The sequence below is a fragment of the Thamnophis sirtalis genome, unplaced genomic scaffold (assembly GCF_051295495.1).
Source record: "Thamnophis sirtalis isolate CommonGarterSnake01/CBP01778 unplaced genomic scaffold, rThaSir2_p1.2 scaffold_4, whole genome shotgun sequence".
Classification (NCBI taxonomy): domain Eukaryota; kingdom Metazoa; phylum Chordata; class Lepidosauria; order Squamata; family Natricidae; genus Thamnophis; species Thamnophis sirtalis.
In genome coordinates this window covers 81,886,132-81,908,252 of record NW_028261384.1, presented here as the reverse complement: position 1 = coordinate 81,908,252, position 22,121 = coordinate 81,886,132, and the positions used below count along the sequence as shown (strand labels likewise).

General features: G+C 39.7%; 1 long non-coding RNA gene across 1 annotated transcript; it reads left to right on the top strand.

Moving 5' to 3' along the window:
• Positions 1 to 8,569: 8,569 nt before the first annotated feature.
• Positions 8,570 to 15,525, top strand: LOC148045938 (uncharacterized). Its single transcript, XR_015696258.1, has 3 exons — positions 8,570 to 8,595; positions 14,534 to 14,605; positions 15,320 to 15,525. It is a non-coding gene; the product is annotated as an uncharacterized LOC148045938 (long non-coding RNA).
• The last annotated feature ends 6,596 nt before the right edge of the window (positions 15,526 to 22,121 follow it).

Here is a 22,121-nt window from a genome sequence, read left to right as displayed (position 1 = left end):
TCACACTTAGAATGTGCATGTGTAGTTGTCTAAATAACTCGGTCGACGCCGGACCCGCAGCACTTCTGCTGGTGGGACTGGAACTGTGCTTGTCCTGGGTGGAGACTCGACTCGAGTCTCCTCGGATTCCGGTGCTGCTGGAGCCTCATGGGGAAGTACAGGTAAGGTTATTGGTAGATTCTTTATTGACTTATTTGGCCCTTCTGGAGAGATAGACCGGACCTAGAAATACACTCTCGACTCCCGGCCACCTGCTTTTGGGTAGGCCCTGCGACTGTTCCGCTATGTTGGAATCAACTTGCCTGTTTCTTAACTGGTTGGTATTTTGCCTCCATACCCTGCCGTCCTCTACCTCTACCAGGTACGAGCATGGACCTATTACCTTCCTGACTATGCCGGGGAGCCATAGTGGATGGCCAGAGTAATTTCTCACATAGACTGGTGTGTTAATTGTGAACCCCTTGAGTTGACTGTGGGAATCTAAAGGCCGAACCGGGGTGTATTCCGGGTGCAGCCTACTTAATGTTGTTCTAAGGTGTCGTCCCATTAATAGCTCAGTCAGGCTTTTGTTCGTTGTGATACATGGGGTGGCATGCTGCCACAGCAAATATTTATCTATGTCTTCCTGCCAATTTACGGGGCCAAACCTAGCTAAAGCCTCTTTTGCTGAATGGACTGTACATTCTGCCAGACCATTCGCCGCTGGATTGAACGGGGCTACAAAGGCATGGCGGACCCCTAACCGGATGAAAAAATTGGCTAGCACAGCTGTAGTAAACTGGGGCCCATTGTCGGACCACTAAACCACTAAGTCCGGTAACCCATGAGTGGCAAATACCCGCTGTAATACCTTGATGATGGCAGAGGCTGTTGTTGTAGACAATAAAGATATTTCAACTCATTTAGAGAAAGCATCAACAATGACAATAAATGTTTGGCCCTTAACCTGGCCAGCCAAGTCCATATGAACCCTGGATCACGGAGCTCTTCGCTGTTCCCAATTTTGAATAGGGGCTTTGGGACAAGCTGGCCAGGATTCCTGGCACTATGAACAGCCAGCAACCCACAAAGCAATGTCCTGGTCCATGCCCGGCCACCAAGCATAGCTCTGGCCCAGTGACTTCATCCAGACTATGCCCTGGTGGCTGTCATGAAGCGTTTTCAACACCACTTCTTGGAGGGAGGCCAGTATTACACCTCTGCCACCCCACAGAAGGCAACCCTGCTGCGAGGATAGTTTGTGTTGCCTGAGGGAGAAGGGTCGCCATTCGGTGCTCAGTGAGTTGGAAGGCCATCCCCGTTCAGTCCACCCAAGCACCTTGGCGAGTATCTTGTCCCAGCTTGTATATGTAGCCACATCAGCTGCGGTTATCGGTAGCTGCATGTCGTCGATCAGCAACACTGTAAAGGTAGGCGCCGGGTCTTTGACTGCAATTGGCAGCGGGCATCTACTTAATGCATTTGCATGGCTGATGTGTTTGCCAGGTCTGTAATGCAACGTATAGTCATAGGCAGCCAAAAAGACCGTCCATCTTGTGAACCTGGAGGACAGAATCTGGGGAATCTGCTTGTCACCTGCGATGATGCTTAGCAAAGGCTTGTGATCAGTCACTAAGTGAAAATGTCAGCCGTAGAGATAGGAGTAGAACCGGTTCACCCCGGCCACTATAGCCAACGCCTCCCGGTCCAATTGGCTATAGTTCATCTCAGGCAAAGACAGTGTGCGAGAGAAAAAGGCCACTGGAGCCTCCAGTCCTGATGACAGCCGGTGGCTCAAGCCTGCTCCAACTCCGTACGGAGAGGCGTCACAGGCCAACACTACAGGGAGGGACTCGTCGTACTGTAGGAGAACACTCTCGGATGTGAGGAATTTTTTAACAGTCTCAAAAGCAGTGGCTTCCTGACGTCCCCAAACCCACTTCGCTGAGCGGTCAAATAATTTTTTAACAGTCTCAAAAGCAGTGGCTTCCTGATGTCCCCAAACCCACTTCGCTGAGCGGTCTAATAATCTGTGCAGGGGTTCCATTATAGAAGACTTGTGCAGTAGGAAAATGTTATAAAAATTAAATAGCCCTAGGAAAGCTTGTAGCCAGTACTTTGTCAGGGCTAGGATGAACCCCCGTTTTATCAATTAAAAATCCTAAAAACTCGACTTGTGGGACTGCAATCCGGCACTTGGTTGTTTTTAGTTTCAAACCAATGCCAAGGAACCGACCAAGTACGGTATGCAGGCGGGCCAGGAGAGAGGTTAGAGAGTGGGTCAAAATAAGGAACGATGCCCGGTATACCCTGTAGCAGCCTCTCCATTAAATTTTGAAAAAGTCCTGGTGCCACGCTGACTCCAAATTGGAGCCGGTTACACTTGAACGCACCCCTATGTGTGACAATAGTCTTGTGTTCCTGTGCTTCGTCCACAGGCAACTGCTGATATGCCTGCGCTAGGTCTAGCTTTGCAAATATAGTTCCCTGTCCCAGAGAGTGCAACAGATACTGCACTACAGGCACCGGGTATGCGCTCTGTTGCAGTGCTCTATTTAAAATCAGCCCAGATATGCACAGACCCATCCCTCTTTACGGGGTCACGATAGGTGTTTCCCATCGGGTGTAGTGAATAGGCTCTAGCACCCCTTGGGCCAGTAACTTGTCAATTTCTGCATCTACTTTGGGTTTTAATGCAAAAGGTACCCGACGTGGCTTAAGCTGCCGTGGCAGAACCTGTAGGTCTAGAGCGAATGAAATAGGAGTACCAGTGTATTTTCCCCAAAACCTCGGGGAATTCCTTAATTAGCATGTCCAAATATGGAGTGCTCTGAATTTGATAATTCCTGTTATGCCCAGTCCCAAAGCTTCAAACCATTCCAATCCTAACAAACTTGGCCGGGGACCTTTTACCACAATAAGCGGTAACTTCTTGTTGTATTGCTTAAATGCTATGCTACAAAAATATTTACCCAGCACTGGAATGGGATTTCCCTGGAAATCCCTCAATTTTAATAGACAGGGTTCCAAATTTGTCTGGGAGAGAGCTGGCACAATTCTTTTTACAGTTGCCCAAGAAATTATTAAGACAGCTGATCCCATGTCTACCTCCATCTGACAGGGTCTGCCCTCCAAGGTAACAGTGAGGAATATTTTACCTCTCGGACCATGGACAATCTGGTCCACTTCAGCCTCTTCCCTGTCCTCATTTACAGCAAAACAGGAATCCCTATTCCTGAATCTCTGGCCCCTGCCAAATTTGGGGGGTCTTCTGTAACCTTGACTGTTGCCGGGCGAGCTGCCTTCCTGCACACTTGCGCAAGGTGCAGCCACCCTGCAAACCCTTGCTAAATGACCTCTTTTTCCGCAATGGAAGCAGATAGTATTCTTAAAACGGCACTCCGCTCTATCGTGCCTCCTTCCAAACCCTAGGCAGGTAGTTTGGGGCATGACCTTACCCTGCTGACCTGTGGCCTGCTCCGCCTTCAGGCAATGTACTTCATCATTTCCAATAGCCCCATCATCATGAATAATGTCTTCATGATGCACCTCGGTAGCTTTATCTCTGGCTTGCGGTTTGTAGAACCTCTTGATTTCTTGGTTGACAGCTCTATTGCTCTGGCTTCATCCACAGCCGTTTTTAAGTCTAACTCAGGTTTGGCAGTAGGTGGCGCTGTATACGGAGGTCTCTAACACCCCACACACAAGCTGTTCAGTAATGGACTCATCCAAGTCTTTGAAGCGACAGTGGAGTGCTGTGGCTCGTAAGGCAGCCACATATTCGTTAATAGTCTCCCCCTCATGCTGCAACCTTCTGTAAAAGGCAAACCGGCAAGATGTACGAGAAAGGGATGGGGTGTAATGATTTTTTAACTTTGTCATTAAAATATCCCAGGTAACATCGTGGACGGAGTGTGGAGCTACTAAAGATTCTGCAAGATTAAATATCTCCGTACTACACAAATTTAGAAAACACAACTTTTTCCGCTGTTCAGTAAGATTAGTAAAGCCGTTGGCTTCTAAAAAACACTCAAATCGGGAAATGTAAGAGTCCCAAGTCTGTGTGGCTGGGTTAAAACTGGCTAATGTATTCATTGAAGCCATTCTGAGGTAACTTCTCTTCCGTTGAGTAATCCGTAACCGGTCTTTGTAGTTAATATGACTTGCTCAATGTCTCATCGAGTGATTCCCTGAGGGAATTCAGCTTTAGTGACTCAGCTCTTCGATTAGTGACTTTCTTCAGCTCTGCCTGGGCTTCGCCTCAGAGGAATCCCATCCTCGTCGCCAATGTTCTAGCTGGAAGAACGCGGGCGGACAAACGCGAGCCAGGACTTCAAGTCAGCTAACAGTTTTTTTCTAACAGGTTGCCAACACGGCACTTCATATTCCGCGTTCATCAGCTAACCGACAACAGCTGAGCCCTGTTTGATAGTTCTTTATATATGCCAGCTGTCAAACATGTAACCAATCAGTAACGAAGGACACCTCCCACTAGCCAACGGACCAGAGAGGAAACTATAGTACACAACCACAGTATTAAATTGAAAATCAGAAAAAAACATTGGCTTAAAAAATTCACTGTTGAATTTGAGGTTTAAGGTTTGAGGTTTTATTCAACTTGTATGCCGCCCTATTCCCGAGGGACTCAGGGCGGCTAACAAAACAGAAGGGGAGGGGGGGACAATACAAAAGGGAAGGCAACAAAAACAAACAACAATACAAAACCAATTTAAAAGGTCTCAACAAGCACACAAGTTCAAGTGGGGATGGAACTCAGCAGCCCCAGGCCTGCTGGAACAGCCAGGTCTTAACGGCTTTACGGAAAGCCTGAAGGGTGGCGAGGGTCCGAATCTCCACGGGGAGATCGTTCCAGAGGGCTGAAGCAGCCACAGAGAAGGCCCTCCTCCGGGTAGTCGACAGCCGGCATTGGCCGGCAGATGGAATTCGGAGGAGGTCTAGTTTGTGGGATCTAATGGGTCTTTGGGAGGTAATCGGCAGGAGGCGGTCTCTCAAGTACCCAGGTCCAATACCATGTAGGGCTTTATAAGTGACAACTAGCACCTTGAAGCGTATCTGGAGACCAATAGGCAACCAGTGCAGCTCGCGGAGGATAGGTGTAACCTGGGTGTACCGAGGCACACCCACCATCGCTCTCGCGGCTGCATTCTGGACAAGCTGAAGTCTCCAAACATTCTTCAAGGACTGCCCCATGTAGAGCGCATTGCAGTAGTCCAGTCTTGAGGTCACAAGGTAACTGTTGTGAGAGCCTCCCGGTTCAGGTAGGGACATAATTGGTGTACCAGGCGAACCCGGGCAAACAGCCGACAAATGGTGATCTAAAGTCAGCTGTGGGTCCAGGAGGACTCCCAAATTGCAAACCCTGTCTGAGGGGCGTATAATTTCACCCCCCAGCCTGAGAGTTGGAATACATGGCCAATTATTGGGAGGGAAAAACACACCCCATACTTAAGGGGCCTAGGGATCGACCTCTGCCCTCCAAACAACACCGACTGCGACCTGTCCGAGAGGTAGGAGGAGAACCACCGAAGAACGGTGTTTCTCACCCCTACCTCTCGCAACCGTCGCAGAAGGATACCATGGTAGATGGTATCGAAGGCCGCTGAGAGGTCAAGGAGCACTAGGACGGAGGCGTGGCCCCTGTCTCTGGCTCTCCAGAGATCATCGGTCAGTGCGACCAAAGCAGTTTCCGTGCTGTAGCCTGGCCTGAATCCAGACTGAAAGGAGTCTAGATAATCGGTTTCATCCAAGGACCGTCGGAGCTGAGAGTGACATATCAATCTGTGTATTGATATGTCAATACACAGAGTATAATAGAGTGTAATTAAAATTGCAGTATGTTAAAAGTATTCTCATTTGTTCAGAAATCAATAAAAATGAACTTGATGGTGCAGTAGAGCATTGAATTAAAATAAGTGGAAGAATAAATAAGAAATAAAACCAGTAATGTTGCCAGGGTCTGTTATCAACTATCCCAAAACAAATTGCAGAAATGTTGGAACCATGAAGTAGTATTAGGGAATTTAATTTAATTACAAATTCTGTCAAGCATACTTTTTTCAGAAACTTTTAGTTTGCTGACAACTTGCTTGACAACCCTTTTTATCAAAGGGTGAAAAATGATATATGGGATTTGGCTATCTTTGATTATTTTAATCAATAGGAAACGTTAAATAGGTAAATGAAAATAGTTTGAAATAGCAGTCTTGAAATTAATAAATTAAAATCAATACAAAACATATACTGTGGACATCAGTTCTTAATAAATTTAGAGAAGTAGGTTTTTTTTTTTTTGACAAGGAAGCTAATAGGAAAATGATAGAAGGTGTTCCACCCCCTAAAAGAAGGGAGCAATTGCAAACAATTCCAATGATGGAAAAATGGAAGTTAGCAGAAGGAAATGTGACTGAATGCCTTGCTGATCATTGAATATTAAAGCACATATAGAAATTAGACAGATAGTAAAGACATCAAGTCATCCAGAAAGAATGCACTGTCGTGTTTATTTTAAAAGATAATGCCATGAAAGTAAACGTTCGGAATGAACAGAGACTAATGAAGTATAAGAAGAAGAAAAAGACTTTCTAGTATATTCAATAAAGGGTATAATTAATTATCTTTCTGATTCCTTTCTGATCACAAGACTGAAAATAAAACTGTTAGGATTTTGGAAGAAATTCAAAATGCATGCATTCCTACGTTGTTTAAAAGTTACAGTACTGAACAATACTGAAAGTACAACCTGAGTTCATCTTCCCTAAAGCCTTGGGTACACAGAATCCCCCAATCCCCAGGCTAAGGGCTGCTACTAATTTGTACTTTTAATGTAGCAGAATATAGGGAGCAATCATTCTAAATATACTTAAGCCAATTTTAATATTTCAATTAAGTTATATTAAATGAAATTTAATTTTTAATTTGCCTAATTCTTGGTTTGTGGCTTCAACTCATCACTCAATTCTGTAATACCATGAAGTATTCATTTCTAGATAACTGTTCCTACATTCCTTTCCTCAAGTAAATCAAAATGTATACAAAGTTAAAAAAAAGATATGATCAAATAACTGTGTTGTCTGTCCTGTGATAATATATGTCATTTCAAGATAGATAGATGCTCCCTTTGAATATTATTATGGAGACGTTTTGTGACTAAGGAGAAAAGAAATACTGGTTTGCTTCAGGATTTGACTTATTTGTCTCTTCTCTATTTGCATTACTTACCAATGGTTGGAGAGAAAGGGAGAAGCGGTAATGATGAGAGTATGCAAAGAAGCTGTATTAGAGAAACATCATGTTGTAAAGGAATTATTCCTGGCACCATGATCTTCATTCTTCTCCCTTTGACAGCCTCCCACTTGAAAGCAATTCAGAAAAGGTAAAAGAAATCAGAGAAACATAGGCAAGAACTACCTGACTTGGAATGTAAACTGAGAAAAGTAGGCGGGGCTTGGAATAGAGGGAGGGGGAAAAAAGGATTGTTAGTTTTTAAAATAAAACTGTTGCTGATGAAATGTGGCAGGAAAGAAGGAAGAGGCACAAAAATAAGAATCAAGAAATTAGAATAACCCAATGTGGGAAAAATTTTAAAGTTACAATTGAATGTTAGCAAACAACGTAATATTAATGGATGACTGTTAGAGAAGTATCACTTCTCTCCCCCCCCCCCTCTCTCACACACACACAAAATTGTGTTTTGGTTTTTTTTAGTTATAACTTTAAATGAAAATCTAAAATACACTTTTGTAAATATACTTTATTGCAAAAAAAAAAATTATCCATCCTCCCCCTGCATAGAAATACTACAGCATGAGTTCTAAGTAGTAGAAGGACTGAGGCAGGACCAAATCATTAAAGAAAACAAAATAGGGGAGTTTTGTATTCATATATTATTTTAATCCCACATTTTTAAATATATAACTCAAGATAGTGAATCTTGAGTTATATTCCCCATAATTATTCTGTGAGGTTGATTGGGAAAGAGAGAATAACTGGCACGAAGTTATCCAGTTGGTTTTCATGCCTAAGGGAATCCTAAAACTCTCAGTCTCTTGGTTTCTACATCAACACCTTAACTACTGTATCAAAATTGGCTCATGACTGTTTCTTAACTGGTGAGCCCCAGAAATATCTATCTATCCCTTCTGGAACTGTACTGCTGCTCCAGAAGATGGTTTAACATAATGTAATGAAGTAATTATGAAAAGACAAATGTTTGTTTTAAGAGGCAATGTTTGCTATTTGGAAACCTTTGGAAAGTCTTAATCTCTGGAGCATCCAGTTTCAGCTGCATCCAGTTTCAGCTGCAGCCATTTGCTACATATGTTCTGCTCTAGCCACTTTTTCTTTTAAGGGAACCTTTTCTTCAGTTCTTCAGTGCAAATAAGTTGCAGAAAGCTTTTATTTGGTTTTCTCTATTACTCAGCTTGGCAGGCACTTAACAAAATAAGTAATTTACAGATTTTGTCCCTCTTTTCCAGGCATGCAGTAAATTTAGCAAATGAAGGGGTTAAAAGTAATTGAGATTGGAGGTCAGAGGTTAAAAGAGTTTAGTTGCAGCACCTACCAGTAATTGGGGGATGGAGCTCAAGATGGCCATGGGTGAGTAGCTCTGAGTTTATGCTCTCCATGTTTAACTTTTACTTTGGTATTTTTATTCTCTTTTTCTCATTTTTAAATTATTTACATTGTATCATCTAACAGGCCATCTATCTTCTCCAGCCATCATTTCAAATCAATCAACTTTATTATACTCATTAACTAGCAGAAAGAAAGAAAGAGAAGAAAATAGCGTTTGAATATCCAGAACATTCAATAATTAATAAAGAGAGAAATGATATATAAAAAAGAAATGCTAAAACACATCATTCTTATTAGTTAAGAATAATAATAATAATAATAATAATAATAAGAATAAGAATAATCTAGAATTATAGAGCCCTCCCCAAATTTGAGGAAGGTGCCATACAATAGGTGACATTTTTAAAAAAGTAGTTATGCTACCAGACATAATTTAATAATCTTTACTCTGGGATTTAAGAATAGGAGAAAGGAAAAAGAGACAGCATATCCACTCTGCAACACAGATTTCAATCAAGTCTCTGAAGCCATAGAAAATGGATGAATTCACAATAATTAAGTGGACTAAGTCATTTAGAATCTACTCTCTCATTAGGTAGATGTAATTCATTGGAGTGGCATATACAGGTGGGAGTAAGAAGCCAACAGTTTACAGAATTTTCTACTTCCCTGATAGAGGATGCCTGCCTCCGGATGTCTGTTCAGCAGCTGCCTTGCTTATGCAGGATGGAAACGATACCAATTTAAAAAGGGAGAGATGGTAACAGACTTTTAGGCAATGTCTGCTTATAGCAAAAATAGTGACTTCAAACTTTGAATCTTTTAAAAAACCTTTTAATGTTTTATTAGTTTATCAAAATATGAAATACAGAAGTACAAAAAATGAGAATAATGAAATGGGGGAAAGGGGTGGAAGCTAGGAAAGTGTAAGGGAAAAGGGAAAAGAAAAAGCATTGACTTCCGACTCCTTTTAATGCAGTAGAATAAGGTAGCAACATAAAACTTCAACTTTTTTACTTTTATATAATATTTGCTAGCTGTTTCCATAACAACACACTTATCTAATCAGCAAAACCGCAAATCTATCTCCATTACAAAATTCAAAAGCAGTTTCCAAGCAGAAACAAAATGCTTTTGCTCTTTAATCAAAAGCAGTCAATTAAACCATCTCTGCTAGCCTTTTTGCAGCCATTTGTCCACGGTGGGAATCAAAGTACGCTTCCATTTTTGTACATAAAGTATTTGTGGTGCCATCAACATATATAACATACATTTTGTAATTTTTTAAATCAATTAAACCTAAAAGAAAAAGAAATCTTTGAACTTTTAATTTCAATTTAAAATAAAATTGACTCATTAAAAGGGGCCTTATAAAGTATGCTAAAAACAACTAACAGCAGAAACTACAAAGACATCTGTTGCTCACACCAATAAACAGCATGAGATTAACCAGGAATTTAGAACTAACCACATTTCTGAATCAATTAGGAGAAAAAGCAACAACTGTGGTAGGCTTAACTCTAACATAGCCTAGCATAGTACTACTTTTAAAGAAACATACAGAAGAATCAGAGAAGTGAAACTTTTACTTATAGACCAACCAGATCACTTTGCAAATCTCCAGAATGAATGGGGGGGGGATGGGGCCTTTAAAAAGGCGATTATTCTGACTTTGAGCCAGCTGCTTCACTGCAAATGCTCTGATAGACATTATTACTTGCTGAATTGCTGCCAAATGCATGTGATGCAGATAACGCTTTAGAGAAACAAACATTGCTGATAAAGGACAAAATTGCACCCAATAAAGCACAGACAATGCACAGAATTGCACCCACAAGGGTGTGGGGGAGGAAATGAAAGGAAGGAAAGACAGGATTTGGAGAGATGAGAAAATGTTTTGAAATCAAATATTTATTTGGATGCAAAGTTTATTCTGGTGAATTCTTCTTTGCAGTATGGGCTCTCTGCAGTTTTCTTTGTTATATTTTGTTATGACAGATAGGCATGGCATGGCACCTCAGCATTTTTCTCTTTTTCCCTCTGCATATTTATAACTTTTGTAAATTATTGTAAACTAACACTTCAAAACAGGGAAATATTTGAAGTTTTAAATTTGTTTTAATTTTTAACAAAAAAAAGTAATGGAAATACAGATTGATATTAGGGTGGCTTGCAAATATGTCATATCTTTGATCTCATGCCAACACAGACTCAAACTATGTATAAATCAAATTAAATTATATGAATTATCAGAATTATCAGAAGACAAAGTAAGAAGTCTAGACTTAATATAACAATGTTAATCTTCCACTCCTTGCAAAACAGGCCAAAGGAATTTCATATCAGTAGCAAAATAGTTAAGAGGAAAGACAATAGTAATAAGAATAATATATCAAGATATAAAAATAATAAAGATTATCAATAATAATGAAAAAAGACAAGATTAAAATTCCAAAACCCTCTGTTAACAAACTGTTAGTGTAATCAACTTGTAGAAAATTTACCATAGCTTCAATCCAAAATCATCCCCCCCAAAATAAACCTAATTGATTCCGGCTCAAATATGCATGTTTGTTTCTCATTGCCATCTTTTTATCAATTGCTGATTAGTTAGTACAATAAATCCATTCTCCAATGGATGCCTTACCCCCCAAAAATCCAAAGATCGTTTCCCAATTAAATGTAGTAGGTTTCCCCACTCACTTTCAAACTCCTTTGAAAAATCCATATATCACTTATCCATTCAGAGAATTTTCTACTATTATATAAAAACACAAAATAGGGCTTCAGAAAGGTGTGTGAAGTGAGCCCTGACTTTTCTAAATCCATGTTTTTTCCCAGCCACTTTGCTGCTAGAAAGCAAAACTCCTCTTGGCTTTGATTTTCAACTCCCTGAGTCGTTTCTGAGTCCATATTGCTTTCAAACTTTAAAACAGGGTCTTCTTGTGAGATTAAAATATTTAAAGTGGGTTTTTCCAAGATATGTTCCACTGATTTTATAAATTCATCAAACAAATTCAAGTGGAGATTACATGTTTACCCTTTTTTCTCCCCCATCCCATGTCAACCTCTTCCTTCTTTCTGTAATCTGATCTTTTATTCAGTGAATAAAATCCACAGCCAATCCATAGAACTGGGGAAAATAAAGAGACAGAGAAAGAATAATTTCTGATTGTTTTGATCCGAGTTAGTAAAATATCAGATTCCCTGTGATGAATACTCAGTAAAATATATTCCAATATAGACAGTTTCTCCATCCAGAAACGTGTGCTATGTTTCCATAAATAAATTTGTCAAAGCAACTCAATAAATTAAAAAGAAAACAGAAATAACAGATAAAGTCTAGCAGGACCGTTGAAATTAAACAGCATTCAGTCAGTCAATTGACATTTAAAAATAAAAAGCAAAAGCAAAAGTATGGAAAATGAAAGTTAAAGGTTTTGGCTTGCTTATGAAAATGTCTGCTGGTCAGAAGAGATGTAAAAGGTCCTTCACTTTTCAGCTGCACAGGGAGTTGCAATGTTCTCACAGGGAGTTGCAATGTTCAAGATTCCCCCTCCCAGGTGGGCCCACAGCCATCCAAAAGCCTAAGCCTTTGGATCATTCCTAAGGGCCCCCATCAAATCCTGGCTGCCAAAGAACCAGCTCTGGTAGCAAACACAGCCGTTTTTGTGGGTAAGAGAAAGAAAGGTGTTCACTCTACAGCAGACATTGGGGAGCAGTCTATGAAATACGATACTGATAATCAGTTAAAACCTGGTAAACTCAAAGTAATGATTTTATTATACTTGAAATGCTATGAAATAATCTGGAATGGTGGACCCCTATTCTTGCTTCCTGGTTTATTTACATTGATCGCACTGCACAAGCTCAAAGAGTACTGGGGCTTAGCTGTTATTGTGCCCATTCACAAAAAGGCCACACAAGGCCTGCTTACTAATTATGGATCTGTCAGCTTCTTGAATATAAGTAAGCTCTATGTTAGATATTTATGCAACCAGCTAGTTAATTGGATTTACTTAGAGCATATATTGGCAGATGAGTAGTTAGGCTTTAAATTTGGACATTCTATTTATGGACACCCCATTATTCTTCAACAACTATTCAAAAAATATACATCTAAACCAGATTCATCACTAGACACTACATTCATTGATTTTAGGTCTGCATTTGATATAGTTCCCAGAGAAAAGTTTTGGTCTAGTTTCTATTTGATAGATGCTTTTTATTACTTATGCACAACCTTTATAGGAACTACAGAATCGAAGTCTGATATTCCCCCCTCCCCAAATAGCTATTGGACATATATACATCCTTGTTGTATGCAGATGTTGCTGTAATTTTATCACAAACACAAATTGAACTTAGATGAGCCAGGAATGCTCTGTTTAATTATATGTTTAAACATGAAGTTGGTTATATAAAAAGCAACAGCAGGCAAGATCAAATCGAGCTTTGAGGAACAATGAAAAATGCAGTGAACGTTCCTAGTTGCATTTCATTACTAGCAAGGCTGAAATAGATTTTTATTTTTGTGTACAAGTTGTATTGCAGCCAGTTTACATATTGAATCTTTTAGCAAATCATGGGTGGAAATGGAAATAGCAGAAATTTCAGAAGAAAATAACCTTTTTAATGAAATATCCAGCATATTTATATCCAGAATATTAAATGCATATCCACAGAATAGCAGAGTTGGAAGGGACTTTGAGGTTTTCGGATCAAACCCCCTGCTCAAGCAGGAGACCCCATACCACTTTGAATGAATTGCTGTCCAATCTTTTCTGAAAAAAACACAAAACCCCTGCAGTGATGGGGCACTCTCAACAATTTGAGACAAACAATTCCACTGATTATTTATTCTCAGTGACAGGAAATTTTTCTTTAATTCAAGATTGGAGTACTCCTTGATAAGTTTCCATACATTGCTTCTTGTGCTGCCCTCGGGTGCTTTAGCAAATAGATTGACTTCTCCTCTCTTTGTAGCTGCCCCTCAAATATTGGAAGACTGCTATTATGTCACTTCTAGTCCTTCTCTTAGATTAGACATTTCCAGGTCCTGCAAAACTTTATGTTTTAGCCTCCAATTCCCTAACCATCTTTGTCGTTATTTTCTGCACTCTTTCTAAAGTCTCAATATCTTAGTGACTGGAACTGGTCACTTGATTCTATCCTGTGAAATGTTGGAAACTTGATGTCAATAGAAAATTTGATATGTTTCTCTTCTATCACTTCATCTAAAATGTTTATGAAGATGTTGAAGAGTACTGGATTTAAAACATAACTCTGTGGTATGCTACTAGTACACATACTTCCCTCTATGTAAATGTAGTTCCATTGAAGATTATATGCTAAGTATTGATCAGCTAATTGCAAAGTATCTGGTGGTGGCACTGTCTATATCCATGATGGCAAATCTATGGCACCCATGCCAGAGGTAGCACGCAGAGCCCTTCCTGCGGGCGCATCAGCTATCCCCCCAGCCCAGCTCCACTGTGCATGTGTGTGCGCCTCCCACTGGCTAGCTGTTCTTCGGGTCTATGCTGCGTATGTGTGGGGGCGGGGGACTGCTTGCATTGTATTTTAGGGGTTTGTGTATGGGCGCTTCCCACATACCATTTTGAGGCTGAAAGGCTGCCTGCACCAACCTGAAAGCCAAAAGCGGGCACATGCACAGGGATGAGCGTGCATAAACGGGGGGGCGCTCGCATTGCATTTTGGGGTTTGCATGCACATGGTTTGGGCAAGCGGCACCAAAAAAGTTAGCCATCACTAGTCTATACAAACAGTAGGAAAATGTCCATAACATTTTCCTACTGTTTTATGCTTTGAGGGCTGCTTTAGCTCCCTGAGAGCAAGAGCTTTGTATTAATTTTGTTTTATCCTGCAACACTTGGTGGAGCTGGGGGAGGGGGAAGCATTCTTTTGTCTTCTCAACTATCCTATTGCTTCCTTGCAGTGCTGCCCCAAGAGGGATTTGAACATCATCTGCCTGACACAGAAGCATTCCGGAATTGTTGGCATCATGCTGGTCAGTGAAATCTACATTTTTTACCATTAAAATCTTAAATGGGTTGTGATAACAAGTTTACTGGGTGCTATCTTTGTCCCTTAAAATGGCATCTAATAAATAGGATGGAAGAGGGGAGGAAAAGTAAAATTTGCAATATTTGATAGAGCATCCATGGACAAGTATAGTCTATTTGATACAGGGGAAAAAATCCAACTTCTCCTTTGGAAACAATCTAGTTTTCCAGCTTTGCAAGATCTCTTTCTGTGAATTATTAGAAAAATGGAAATTATTAAATACTTTTACAGTAGTGTCCAAGTCTTGCCTTAGGTTATAGGTGGGTGCAAATAGTCCTATCACAATGTGGGGGCCTGCTTTGCAGTTATATTGTTATACTAATCTCCCTTGATTTTATCTTATCTAAAGAAGAAAAGGGGGGAAAAATCTGTCTAACAGATTTATCTTACATTGCTTGATTATATAATTAAGCCTAACAAGATTTGAGAGCCAACAATGGCTAATTGAGTTCAACTAGATTTTGAATTTCTTCCATACCTTGCTTTGTAAATTCACTTGTTTTTTTATAGAATGTGTTTGTACTTTGGAACTGAATCATTTACAGATATTTTACTAACAATGAAAAATATGTGGAATTATGGCAAAAAGAAAGTGGGCAGTTTGGGTTCTGGTGGAACTGTGGCACATACTTTCTTCACTTTCTGTATTTTTTTTTAGGGACCTATCGCAAGAAGTTGATATCCAGATAACTTACCAAATTCAGAAACTGGGAGAAACACAAATCAACACGCATTTTTAAAGTCTCGTTTTAACAGCTGGTTTACCTCTTTTCTGGCTATGGGAAGCCGCTCATCTAATCTATGCAATGGAAATGCCTAGGAGAGAAGGCTCCATTCATACCCCATGTGTGGAAAAAAATACCTGCTTTCCTGGTGACAGACACAACTAAATATTATAGCAACAGACCTGGAAAATGCCCAAAGATGCTTGAATGGGTGATCAATAACAATAGATATATGGTTAGCCCCACAATGATGGATATTGGCATTCTTTTGATTCAGTAGACTTGAATAGGAACCTGTCAGGAGAAACTGCAGCCACTTGGGGAATAGTCATCCATAATACTGAAGACTACATGGAAATGGACTTGGGTAGCCTTCACCAACTACAATGCCTGTGTTTTTATTATGCCTTTCTTGCAGATCACTATAGATGCTGAAAAGACCAATCAACATTTCAACTACAAGTTTACCATCACTGCACTGCCATATACTGTATTCAACCTCCAGTGAATACTTGCAGAAGACTGGGCAGAACACCAAAAAAGTTAGTGTCTATACGAATAGTAGGAAAATGTCCATAACATTTTCCTACTGTTTTATGCTTTGAGGGCTGCTTTAGTTCCCTGAGAGCAAGAGCTTTGTATTAATTTTGTTTTATCCTGCAACACTTGGTGGAGCTGGGGGAGGGGGAAGCATTCTTTTGTCTTCTCAACTATCCTATTGCTTCCTTGCAGTGCTGCCCCAAGAGGGATTTGAACATCATCTGCCTGACACAGAAGCATTCCGGAATTGTTGGCATCATGCTGGTCAGTGAAATCTACATTTTTTACCATTAAAATCTTAAATGGGTTGTGATAACAAGTTTACTGGGTGCTATCTTTGTCCCTTAAAATGGCATCTAATAAATAGGATGGAAGAGGGGAGGAAAAGTAAAATTTGCAATATTTGATAGAGCATCCATGGACAAGTATAGTCTATTTGATACAGGGGAAAAAATCCAACTTCTCCTTTGGAAACAATCTAGTTTTCCAGCTTTGCAAGATCTCTTTCTGTGAATTATTAGAAAAATGGAAATTATTAAATACTTTTACAGTAGTGTCCAAGTCTTGCCTTAGGTTATAGGTGGGTGCAAATAGTCCTATCACAATGTGGGGGCCTGCTTTGCAGTTATATTGTTATACTAATCTCCCTTGATTTTATCTTATCTAAAGAAGAAAAGGGGGGAAAAATCTGTCTAACAGATTTATCTTACATTGCTTGATTATATAATTAAGCCTAACAAGATTTGAGAGCCAACAATGGCTAATTGAGTTCAACTAGATTTTGAATTTCTTCCATACCTTGCTTTGTAAATTCACTTGTTTTTTTATAGAATGTGTTTGTACTTTGGAACTGAATCATTTACAGATATTTTACTAACAATGAAAAATATGTGGAATTATGGCAAAAAGAAAGTGGGCAGTTTGGGTTCTGGTGGAACTGTGGCACATACTTTCTTCACTTTCTGTATTTTTTTTTAGGGACCTATCGCAAGAAGTTGATATCCAGATAACTTACCAAATTCAGAAACTGGGAGAAACACAAATCAACACGCATTTTTAAAGTCTCGTTTTAACAGCTGGTTTACCTCTTTTCTGGCTATGGGAAGCCGCTCATCTAATCTATGCAATGGAAATGCCTAGGAGAGAAGGCTCCATTCATACCCCATGTGTGGAAAAAAATACCTGCTTTCCTGGTGACAGACACAACTAAATATTATAGCAACAGACCTGGAAAATGCCCAAAGATGCTTGAATGGGTGATCAATAACAATAGATATATGGTTAGCCCCACAATGATGGATATTGGCATTCTTTTGATTCAGTAGACTTGAATAGGAACCTGTCAGGAGAAACTGCAGCCACTTGGGGAATAGTCATCCATAATACTGAAGACTACATGGAAATGGACTTGGGTAGCCTTCACCAACTACAATGCCTGTGTTTTTATTATGCCTTTCTTGCAGATCACTATAGATGCTGAAAAGACCAATCAACATTTCAACTACAAGTTTACCATCACTGCACTGCCATATACTGTATTCAACCTCCAGTGAATACTTGCAGAAGACTGGGCAGAACACCAAAAAAGTTAGTGTCTATACGAATAGTAGGAAAATGTCCATAACATTTTCCTACTGTTTTATGCTTTGAGGGCTGCTTTAGTTCCCTGAGAGCAAGAGCTTTGTATTAATTTTGTTTTATCCTGCAACACTTGGTGGAGCTGGGGGAGGGGGAAGCATTCTTTTGTCTTCTCAACTATCCTATTGCTTCCTTGCAGTGCTGCCCCAAGAGGGATTTGAACATCATCTGACTGACACAGAAGCATTCCGGAATTGTTGGCATCATGCTGGTCAGTGAAATCTACATTTTTTACCATTAAAATCTTAAATGGGTTGTGATAACAGATTTACTGGGTGCCATCTTTGTCCCTTAAAATGGCCTCTAATAAATAGGATGGAAGAGGGGAGGAAAAGTAAAATTTGCAATATTTGATAGAGCATCCATGCACAAGTATAGTCTATTTGACACAGGGGAAAAAATCCAACTTCTCCTTTGGAAACAATCCAGTTTTCCAGCTTTGCAAGATCTTTTTCTGTGAATTATTAGAAGAATGGAAATTATTAAATACTTTTACAGTAGTGTCCAAGTCTTGCCTTAGGTTATAGGTGGGTGCAAATAGTCCTATGACAATGTGGGGGCCTGCTTTATATTGTTATACTAATCTCCCTTGATTTATTTTATCTAAAGAAGAAAAGGGGGGAAAAATCTGTCTAACAGCTTTATCTTACATTGCTTGATTATATAATTAAGCCTAACAAGATTTGAGAGCCAACAATGGCTAATTGAGTTCAACTAGATTTTGAATCTCTTCCATACCTTGCTTTGTAAATTCACTTGTTTTTTATAGAATGTGTTTGCACTTTGGAATTGAGATATTTTACTAACAATGAAAAATATGTGGAATTATGGCAAAAAGAAAGTGGGCAGTTTGGGTTCTGGTGGAACTGTGGCACATACTTTCTTCACTTTCTGTATTTTTTTTTAGGGACCTATCGCAAGAAGTTGATATCCAGATAACTTACCAAATTCAGAAACTGGGAGAAACACAAATCAACACGCATTTTTAAAGTCTCGTTTTAACAGCTGGTTTACCTCCTTTCTGGCTATGGGAAGCCGCTCATCTAATCTATGCAATGGAAATGCCTAGGAGAGAAGGCTCCATTCATACCCCATGTGTGGAAAAAAATACCTGCTTTCCTGGTGACAGACACAACTAAGTATAATAGCAACAGACCTGGAAAATGCCCAAAGATGCTTGAATGGGTGATCAATAACAATAGATATATGGTTAGCCCCACAATGATGGATATTGGCATTCTTTTGATTCAGTAGACTTGAATAGGAACCTGTCAGGAGAAACTACAGCCACTTGGGGAATAGTCATCCATAATACTGAAGACTACATGGAAATGGACTTGGGTAGCCTTCACCAACTGCAATGCCTGTGTTTTTATTATGCCTTTCTTGCAGATCACTGTAGATGCTGAAAAGACCAATCAACATTTCAACTACAAGTTTACCATCACTGCACTGCCATATACTGTATTCAACCTCCAGTGAATACTTGCAGAAGACTGGGCAGAGCACCAAAAAAGTTAGTGTCTATACGAATAGTAGGAAAATGTCCATAACATTTTCCTACTGTTTTATGCTTTGAGGGCTGCTTTAGTTCCCTGAGAGCAAGAGCTTTGTATTAATTTTGTTTTATCCTGCAACACTTGGTGGAGCTGGGGGAGGGGGAAGCATTCTTTTGTCTTCTCAACTATCCTATTGCTTCCTTGCAGTGCTGCCCCAAGAGGGATTTGAACATCATCTGCCTGACACAGAAGCATTCCGGAATTGTTGGCATCATGCTGGTCAGTGAAATCTATATTTTTTACCATTAAAATCTTAAATGGGTTGTGATAACAGATTTACTGGGTGCCATCTTTGTCCCTTAAAATGGCCTCTAATAAATAGGATGGAAGAGGGGAGGAAAAGTAAAATTTGCAATATTTGATAGAGCATCCATGCACAAGTATAGTCTATTTGACACAGGGGAAAAAATCCAACTTCTCCTTTGGAAACAATCCAGTTTTCCAGCTTTGCAAGATCTTTTTCTGTGAATTGCAGCCACTTGGGGAATAGCCATCCATAATACTGAAAACTACATGGAAATGGACTTGGGTAGCCTTCACCAACTACAATGCCTGTTTTTATTATTATGCCTTTCTTGCAGATCACTGTAGATGCTGAAAAGACCAATCAACATTTCAACTACAAGTTTACCATCACTGCACTGCCATATACTGTATTCAACCTCCAGTGAATACTTGCAGAAGACTGGGCAGAACACCAAAAAAGTTAGTGTCTATAGGAATAGTAGGAAAATGTCCATAACATTTTCCTACTGTTTTATGCTTTGAGGGCTGCTTTAGTTCCCTGAGAACAAGAGCTTTGTATTAATTTTGTTTTATCCTGCAACACTTGGTGGAGCTGGGGGAGGGGGAAGCATTCTTTTGTCTTCTCAACTATCCTATTGCTTCCTTGCAGTGCTGCCCCAAGAGGGATTTGAACATCATCTGCCTGACACAGAAGCATTCCGGAATTGTTGGCATCATGCTGGTCAGTGAAATCTATATTTTTTACCATTAAAATCTTAAATGGGTTGTGATAACAAGTTTACTGGGTGCCATCTTTGTCCCTTAAAATGGCATCTAATAAATAGGATGGAAGAGGGGAGGAAAAGTAAAATTTGCAATATTTGATAGAGCATCCATGGACAAGTATAGTCTATTTGACACAGGGGGAAAAATCCAACTTCTCCTTTGGAAACAATCTAGTTTTCCAGCTTTGCAAGATCTTTTTCTGTGAATTATTAGAAGAATGGAAATTATTAAATACTTTTTACAGTAGTGTCCAAGTCTTGCCTTAGGTTATAGGTGGGTGCAAATAGTCCTATCACAATGTGGGGGCCTGCTTTATATTGTTATACTAATCTCCCTTGATTTATCTTATCTAGAGAAGAAAAGGGGGGAAAAATCTGTCTAACAGCTTTATCTTACATTGCTTGATTATATAATTAAGGCTAACAAGATTTGAGAGCCAACAATGGCTAATTGAGTTCAACTAGATTTTGAATCTCTTTCATACCTTGCTTTGTAAATTCACTTGTTTTTTATAGAATGTGTTTGTACTTTGGAATTGAATCATTTACAGATATTTTACTAACAATGAAAAATATGTGGAATTATGGCAAAAAGAAAGTGGGCAGTTTGGGTTCTGGTGGAACTGTGGCACATACTTTCTTCACTTTCTGTATTTTTTTTTAGGGACCTATCGCAAGAAGTTGATATCCAGATAACTTACCAAATTCAGAAACTGGGAGAAACACAAATCAACACGCATTTTTAAAGTCTCGTTTTAACAGCTGGTTTACCTCCTTTCTGGCTATGGGAAGCCGCTCATCTAATCTATGCAATGGAAATGCCTAGGAGAGAAGGCTCCATTCATACCCCATGTGTGGAAAAAAATACCTGCTTTCCTGGTGACAGACACAACTAAATATTATAGCAACAGACCTGGAAAATGCCCAAAGATGCTTGAATGGGTGATCAATAACAATAGATATATGGTTAGCCCCACAATGATGGATATTGGCATTCTTTTGATTCAGTAGACTTGAATAGGAACCTGTCAGGAGAAACTGCAGCCACTTGGGGAATAGTCATCCATAATACTGAAGACTACATGGAAATGGACTTGGGTAGCCTTCACCAACTACAATGCCTGTGTTTTTATTATGCCTTTCTTGCAGATCACTGTAGATGCTGAAAAGACCAATCAACATTTCAACTACAAGTTTACCATCACTGCACTGCCATATACTGTATTCAACCTCCAGTGAATACTTGCAGAAGACTGGGCATAGCACCAAAAAAGTTAGTGTCTATACGAATAGTAGGAAAATGTCCATAACATTTTCCTACTGTTTTATGCTTTGAGGGCTGCTTTAGTTCCCTGAGAGCAAGAGCTTTGTATTAATTTTGTTTTATCCTGCAACACTTGGTGGAGCTGGGGGAGGGGGAAGCATTCTTTTGTCTTCTCAACTATCCTATTGCTTCCTTGCAGTGCTGCCCCAAGAGGGATTTGAACATCATCTGCCTGACACAGAAGCATTCCGGAATTGTTGGCATCATGCTGGTCAGTGAAATCTATATTTTTTACCATTAAAATCTTAAATGGGTTGTGATAACAGATTTACTGGGTGCCATCTTTGTCCCTTAAAATGGCCTCTAATAAATAGGATGGAAGAGGGGAGGAAAAGTAAAATTTGCAATATTTGATAGAGCATCCATGCACAAGTATAGTCTATTTGACACAGGGGAAAAAATCCAACTTCTCCTTTGGAAACAATCTAGTTTTCCAGCTTTGCAAGATCTTTTTCTGTGAATTGCAGCCACTTGGGGAATAGCCATCCATAATACTGAAAACTACATGGAAATGGACTTGGGTAGCCTTCACCAACTACAATGCCTGTTTTTATTATTATGCCTTTCTTGCAGATCACTGTAGATGCTGAAAAGACCAATCAACATTTCAACTACAAGTTTACCATCACTGCACTGCCATATACTGTATTCAACCTCCAGTGAA